Raw genomic sequence first — 7,195 nt, 5'->3', positions numbered from 1 at the left:
GTTGTTTTCATTTGGCTTCTTGGGATTAAGTATGGAAGACAGAAAACAGGTTACTCTTCTGGATACACAAGGATAATGACTGAGGTCACATGTCAAATTCTGTGATAATGTTACTGGCATTTTGACAAATGTTTTACATCTTACTTTTCATTTAGGTAATAGTTATATGATAAACTCAGTGCCTATGAATATTTTAGCTGTTACCATCTCATAGACTATATAAACAGGTAAAGAAAAAAAGGTGGCTAGAAAACCTGGACTAAAACTGAAGGTAATTACTAAGAATTCTCAGTAAATGAGTCCTTCTATAGCCTCCTTCAGGGTTTCTTAAACCCTAGATTTTGCTTATTTGAACTTTTTAAGATTTAGAAAGTCATTTTTCCATTCAGGAGGTTCCCCAATCCTGAATATCTAGTATTTTGTTGTTGTTTTAGGAGTGAGGAGTAGTGAAAATTAAAATTATATTTGCCCTTAAAATAGTTTCCAAGACAAGTTTGCTTATGATGTACTTTGAAATTGTATACAAATTGAGTACATATTTTAGATCATCTTTTCTTTCGACTGTACACATTGAACAGTAAAGTATCTTGCAAATCATGAATATCGAATTAGATATCACAAGGAAGCAGACCTATTTACATAGCCCAGTGACTGTATTTAATAAATGATTGGGAAGTACTTGGTTGTAATGAAAAATAAAAAGGTATCTTTGAGAATGTTTAGAAAAATTAGTACAACATATTGATAAAACAATAACTTGTAGAGCTTTTAAGTTTTCAATGCACTTTTCCATATATTAAGAGTTTTGAGCCTTTCAGTGATTCAGGGAGCTAGGACAAATATATTTATCCCAAACACACAAACTAAGGAAGCAAGGTAGCTCAGACCTGTTGACCAACTTGCTCAAGGCACACAGTTTGCAAGTTACTCAATCTAAGCTTAGACTTGAGTTATATGTGAATTTTTAAATAAATCAAATGCAAATAATTTGTTTCCTCAAAAATTCCCCAAACAAAAACATACCATATTAACAGTAATTATTATAACATTATAACTCTTTAATTATGAATGATAAAACAGCACAAACTATTAATCAATTCTTATGAGAATAATGTAAGGCTAGATTGTCCAAATTAATGAAAACTATTGTTATTTTCTACCAAACTTTAATGCTATTATTCTCAAAACCTCATCAAATTCCTTTCAAGTCCAAACTATACATAAAGTATAGTAGTCAAATTAAATAGTATAGTCTTAGTAATACACAGGCCTGAGTATAAAAGGATGTATAACTTTATATATATGTAGGCAAAGGTTTTTCTTGATGTTCTCATTTCAATGAGTAGATGAAAATTTTCAACTTTTAATTCAAGTTTATGAAATCACTCCCACGATTAAATTTCGTTCATTGAAATTTTTAAACTCAACCAATCAAATATGCTTTCTCTCTCCTTCCTCCCTTCTCCCTTTGGGCAGTTTAAGTTTCTAGAAGTTTCCCTTTCACCTGGATTAAGCAAAGAACCATTTCTTTCCATGACATACTTGGCCACACTGATTTATATTTCATTAGTAGCTGCTGTCTCTTATCCTGGTAATCATAATGTCACCAAAACTCCAGGGGTTCAGTATAGGTCCTGCTGCTTGTGGCATAGAATGCCAATCACTGAGACAAGGAGTATTGTCAGGGAAGAAGGCTTTAATCTGGTGCTGCAGCCAAAGATAACAGGAGATAAAGTAGCAAATCCATCTTCCACCCAACTAAAATGGTGGGGTTTATATAGCAGGAAAGGTAGAAAACCAGGAATTAGGGAGTGGTAAGGAAGCAGTCATGATGGATGGGGGGCTGGTGTCTCATTTTCTGGACATGGTAATCTGATGAGCTTTAGTTTCTTCACTGAGGGCGGTTTCCTGAGGAAGTCAGATGAGACAAATGTCAGTTTCAAGTTTTAAAACAAGAGAAGGTCAATTGCTATGTCTATTCAAAAAAACATAAATATTATTTGTATGAGACTATTGGGCCAGTTTCAATAGTGTGCAACCTTTTGTTGGTGAGATTTCCAGCTTTGCTATAGCCTCTATTCCAGCAGTCTATATTCACATCATCTAAATCCTAGCTCTCAGTTTCTTCTAGTTTCGAGCATTTCTGAGGAAAATACATTAAAAAATTAACTATCTCTAAGGTAGACAGAAGGGAAATGTACTCTCTAAGTACTCTCTAAGTAGGATACTCTAAGATGCTCTAAGAGGACATTGAATGGGGAGAAGGGGTGAGAACTCAATTAAAGCCCCAATACATCATCCTCCTTCGTGTATTCTATTTCCTCTCTTTGTTCAGAAATTGATTTATATGTTGATTAGTAGTACAATAACTCTTACATTCCTTTTTCAACAAATGTTTACTGAATCCAGGAAAAATTCAGATGCTATGCTAGAATTTTGGTTCCAACATGAAGACCACACAGTCTGTGTTTAATGTGCTCACAATTTTACCACAGGTGACCACATAAACAGATAATTAGTGTGTAATCAATAAAAAGCTGTAATAATGAATAGAGTAATGTGAAGAGAGTGTTCCACTGAAAAGGTCTTTAAAAATTTCATAGAGTCAGTTATCTAATTTTGTTCAAGAAAATTGAATAGAAATTTCAAAGGTGTGTCAGGGTAAAGTGAGAGAAATCATTACTGAGACTGACTGGACAAGGTTGCTATTGTGTGATTAGAATTCTGTGTACCCAGAGGAACTTTTGTACTTTCAGGGACACAGTACAATTTTACTTGAGCTCAAGAAGTCTCAAATTAGAAATAAATTAATGAGAAAATTACTCTAGTTTATCCTTAACCACCATTTTTAATACTTTGCATTTCTCTGCTAACACGAACTGATCAATTGTTTGACTCTGTTACGGAATTAATTGCTTGATTCAGTCAAATTGGTAATCAGATTAATTGACTGGTTAAATCAATTGTCATTGCCAAGTTGGGTGAAACAGAAAAGATTGAATTGTATAGTTTGTTATAAAGGCAGGAGCTTGTTCTCAAATTTTTTGTTTCTTATTTAAGTAATGTCTATAGATTTTTTAAAAACTTGTTTACATTTTTTACATAGCACTTATAACTGAGTTTTTACAATATTGTGATGGAAGTGAGGGAAGTGTTTTTGACTCCACTTTACTGATGGAAATAAAGAGGTATATCAGGGTTAAGTGATTGTTGACTATATTACTGTACTGCTAATAAATGGCAGATTTAGGACTTGAACTGAAGGGCTGCTGACTCTAAATCTAGCACTTTTTTTTCTAGAAATAGAGAGGAATGAAATATTGGGTATAGAAATTTTTAAAGTCATCAGTAATTAAAAGTATACTAAGTCATGAGGAATTTTTATTTCACCACAGAAACATTTTCCTGCCTTAAGGTTAGGGTGGGATAGTAGTTTTTTGCACTACACTTGGGAAATGGTCAAGTCTGATGGATGACCTGGCACATTATTGGAAATAAAGTTCCATCAAGAAAAACATGTATTACCAATCATTATCCTGAAGCTTTTCTAGAATGAATTGGACAAATATTTACAGGATCTCATGTGAGCTTCACTGTAATGTTGCCAAGGTGATATATAATTCTAAAGCCCATATTTTGTTTTTTTCTGTTTAGCCAGTTGAACGAAGATTCTTATTTAAGTGTCCACAGCATGATTGGTACTATTGGAAATGGAAACAATGAAAAGATTCATTTTTTAATTCAAAATGTTATCTTCCTTCCTTTTTCCTTCCTACCTTCTTTTCTTTCTGCAGAAGCGTTCGTTGAACGTCACACTGTACCAGGCACTACTGCAGTGTGAATAGTAAACAATGTCTAAAATATGTCTAGCTCCTGGCAAAGCTCACAGTCTAGTGATGGAGATGGAATTCCCACTCATGAAACAATTGAGTAATTATATTCTGAATAATAAGGTATTAGCTAGAATTATACAGTCATATTGATAAGAAAAATAGTTGATCAGTTTAATTCATTAATTGAATTTGAGCAGAACTCACAATTCAAACCCCTAGGGATGAGTGAGAGAAGTAAACCTTATGGAAACTATGATACATTGGAGATTATATATTCTGACTAAAAGGTTGATCAGTCTCTGTGGTTTTTTCTTGTTTGATTATTTGTTTGTTGTTTTTTTAAGAGGCTTTCCAGTAAAGACCAGAAAACCTGCTAAATAAATTCCAAAAGAGCTGTAACACTTAGTCCCTGTGCTGTGGAAGAATATTGTTAAGTAGAAATTCAAATTATGCATTGTCAAATTAGCCCATCTCCCTCTTTTTTTCCTAGAAATCTGGAATTTAAAATTATTTTCTGAGCTTTTTTGTTTTTTCAAGATGGTAAATAAAATAGACTTTGGAAAAAGATTGTGTGGGACAAACAAAACAATCATGACCATGAGTTTGCAAACTCTATGTTTTTAAATTACAGAAGTGTAGGATTACCAAATGTGATAACATTTTTTGCAAGACAACTTACAACAAGTTTGATCAGAATTGGATTTGTCTCTGGGCATAGGAAAAAATGCAAAGCTACAAATTGAGAAGTACAACAGTAAAGAGAAGAGCAGAGGGGAGAGGAGTGGAGAGGGTAAAAGGGGAAGGAAAGAAGGGAAAAATAATCCCTTTGTTCACAAATGCTGTCTTTGTGATGGCTTCATTTTTACCCTCAAATTTATTAAAGAAGAAAAGCGTGGTTTTTTTTTTTTTGGAATCAATTACAGAAATACTCCCAAATTGCATTTTCTCATGAGTGGTTAACAGATGTTTCCACAAGTTAGTGAGTTTACTCAAGTGTCAGAGGCTGGACATTTGTGTATAAAATCCTTCTTTAGTCAAAAAGAAGCAAATTAGAGAAATATCTTACCAGTGTAAATATTTCAGATTGTAATAAACTCCGTAATGCCATAGCACACAATACTTGGCCAGAACACATTAACTTGTTCCCTCCAATTTCAATAGCAGTAGTATTTTCCTTTTTTAATTTGTAAAAACAAATCACACATAGCAAAAAAATTTTCCTAAATGTAGGAATCTACTAAAACTCTAACCTTTTAGCATGTGAACCTCATTTCTAAGTAGATAAATGACAGACTATTAACTTTCCTTTCTACTTCCTTTGAGTCATGACTTGACTTTCAAAACATTTGGTCAACCAGACTCAAAGTCTCCTTGCAGAAGAAACATTGAGAAATCATGTACTTCTCTCCTTTTACAATTCCCCTTCAGGGCAGAGCAATACAAGTGACCCTGGCTTTTGACAAACCTTAGCTGAACAAAGTGTAACAAGCCCTGTCTGTTTTGAGCAGAATTTTCTATTCTGACAGATACGGCTCAGGAGCATTTGATGTCTGCTTGCTGGTCATAGATAATGGTGCATCTTGGGACCATTGTCATTCTTGTCAATAAAAAGGCCTGGGGGGACATGCAACAAAGCTACCTTTTGATTCACCGTTTTTCTTTCCTTCACAGGACATTTGTAAGCCTGTGGTCAGCTAGGTCATTTTATTTTATCCTGATGTGCCTTGATAATAGCATCATGTCTACAAAAAATTTGACAGGCCATCGATGTTTGTTTCTTTGACTCCTATGTTGTTTTTCAGTCCTCAATGTCAAACATACTTTGAAAGCTACTGAATATGTTGGTTGGGACTGTATTTGACAAGACATTTCTTCTTTGATAAAATTAAGCTCATGGGGGTTGATTTTTGAATTTAAGGTAATTTGTTGAGCAATGCAAGACACTCTATCATTCTACTGGTGGCACATAAGAAATGTTTGAAAAACTGGAAATTCTATTTAATTTAGCTAAACAATATTTTAAAATATGAGTTTTGGAGACTGGAACAAGAGCAAACTGTTAAGCGCAAAATGGACAAATTATGACTGTTATCACTTTAAAACTACCCTCATATTTACTGAATTCTGGTACAATTGTGAAAAATGCAATGTGCATGAATGTCTATATATGAAAGGAGGAGTTTACATAAAACTCAGTCTTCGAGGAAAGGCTGGCTATTGTTTCTGTTCTTAAAAACCAGTTGGAAGTATATGTTAAGAAATTATACTGAAGCTGCAGGATTACTTGAGGCCAGGAGTTCAAGATCAGCCTGGGCAACATGGCAGGACTCTATTTCTATAATTTCTGTTTTAATTAGTTGGGTGTGGTGGCATGCACCTGTACTCTTAGCTACTTAGGAGACTGAAGCATGAACATTGCTTGATGTCAGTAATTGAAGGCTGCAGTAAGCTCTGATAATACCACTGCACATTAGCCTTAGTGACAGAATAAGATACTGTCTTCAAAAAAAAAATACACACAAAAATATATATATATACACACACACATATATAAGTGTGTGTACACAAATATATAAAGAATATATACGAGTAATATGCTATGAAATTATGAAACATACCATTGAAAATATTTGAATGTCAAAGGGAATATGCATATCACAATAACATCCTTAAGGATAATATTGTACCATAAGGTTTTAAAGGGGTTTTTACATGCTGTGTCTGGTCACATTGTCTGGAATGTCATTTCTCCTGCTTTGAAGATAAGTAAACCAATGCTTAGAATGTGTGTGAGTTTTTTCATTGACAAAAATAAATTGACAAGTAGTTTGTATCAACTCCAAGAGTCTTTCCATCTCAACACAATAATATGTGCCAAGTCCTTTGCACAAAGTAAGAGCTCAATAAATGTCAGTTAGCATTATGAGAATTGGCTAGCATATATTGAAAATTCCTGTAGCTTACTGAATTATTTCAAGTCTTCTTCTGAGAAAGAGAATATTTTTCTTAAATGTAATGAGAAAAATTATTCATGTACACAACAGTCATTTTAGCATAATCATATCAAGATATTCTAATATAATCATTAAAATCAAATCTGAAAAATTTTAGGTTGGAATAGATATTTGTTTATATTTCTGATGGAGGACAATACATTGTTGATAATCACTTCAAATAATAGTTGATTCTTAGTCATTACATGGTATTGTGGTCTTTCGATATTAACCAGGAAAGTATATCCAGAAGTTAAATATATATTTAAAATAAGCATAAAATAGAATTAAATAAATAACCTTTCCAAATACAAGACTTTTTTTTTTTGGCCTGATACCTTATGCTATTTTGTCCTAATCTAAGCTATC

At 33.2% G+C, this 7,195-nt stretch overlaps 1 non-coding gene across 1 annotated transcript; it reads right to left on the bottom strand.

The window, feature by feature from the left end:
• Nucleotides 1–4,175: 4,175 nt before the first annotated feature.
• LOC114671591 (U7 small nuclear RNA) lies at nucleotides 4,176–4,237 on the bottom strand. The gene has a single exon (XR_003721626.2). It is a non-coding gene; the product is annotated as a U7 small nuclear RNA (small nuclear RNA).
• Nucleotides 4,238–7,195: the final 2,958 nt, after the last annotated feature.

The sequence above is a fragment of the Macaca mulatta genome, chromosome 12 (assembly GCF_049350105.2).
Source record: "Macaca mulatta isolate MMU2019108-1 chromosome 12, T2T-MMU8v2.0, whole genome shotgun sequence".
NCBI lineage: Eukaryota > Metazoa > Chordata > Mammalia > Primates > Cercopithecidae > Macaca > Macaca mulatta.
This window is presented reverse-complemented; position numbering and strand designations above follow the sequence as displayed.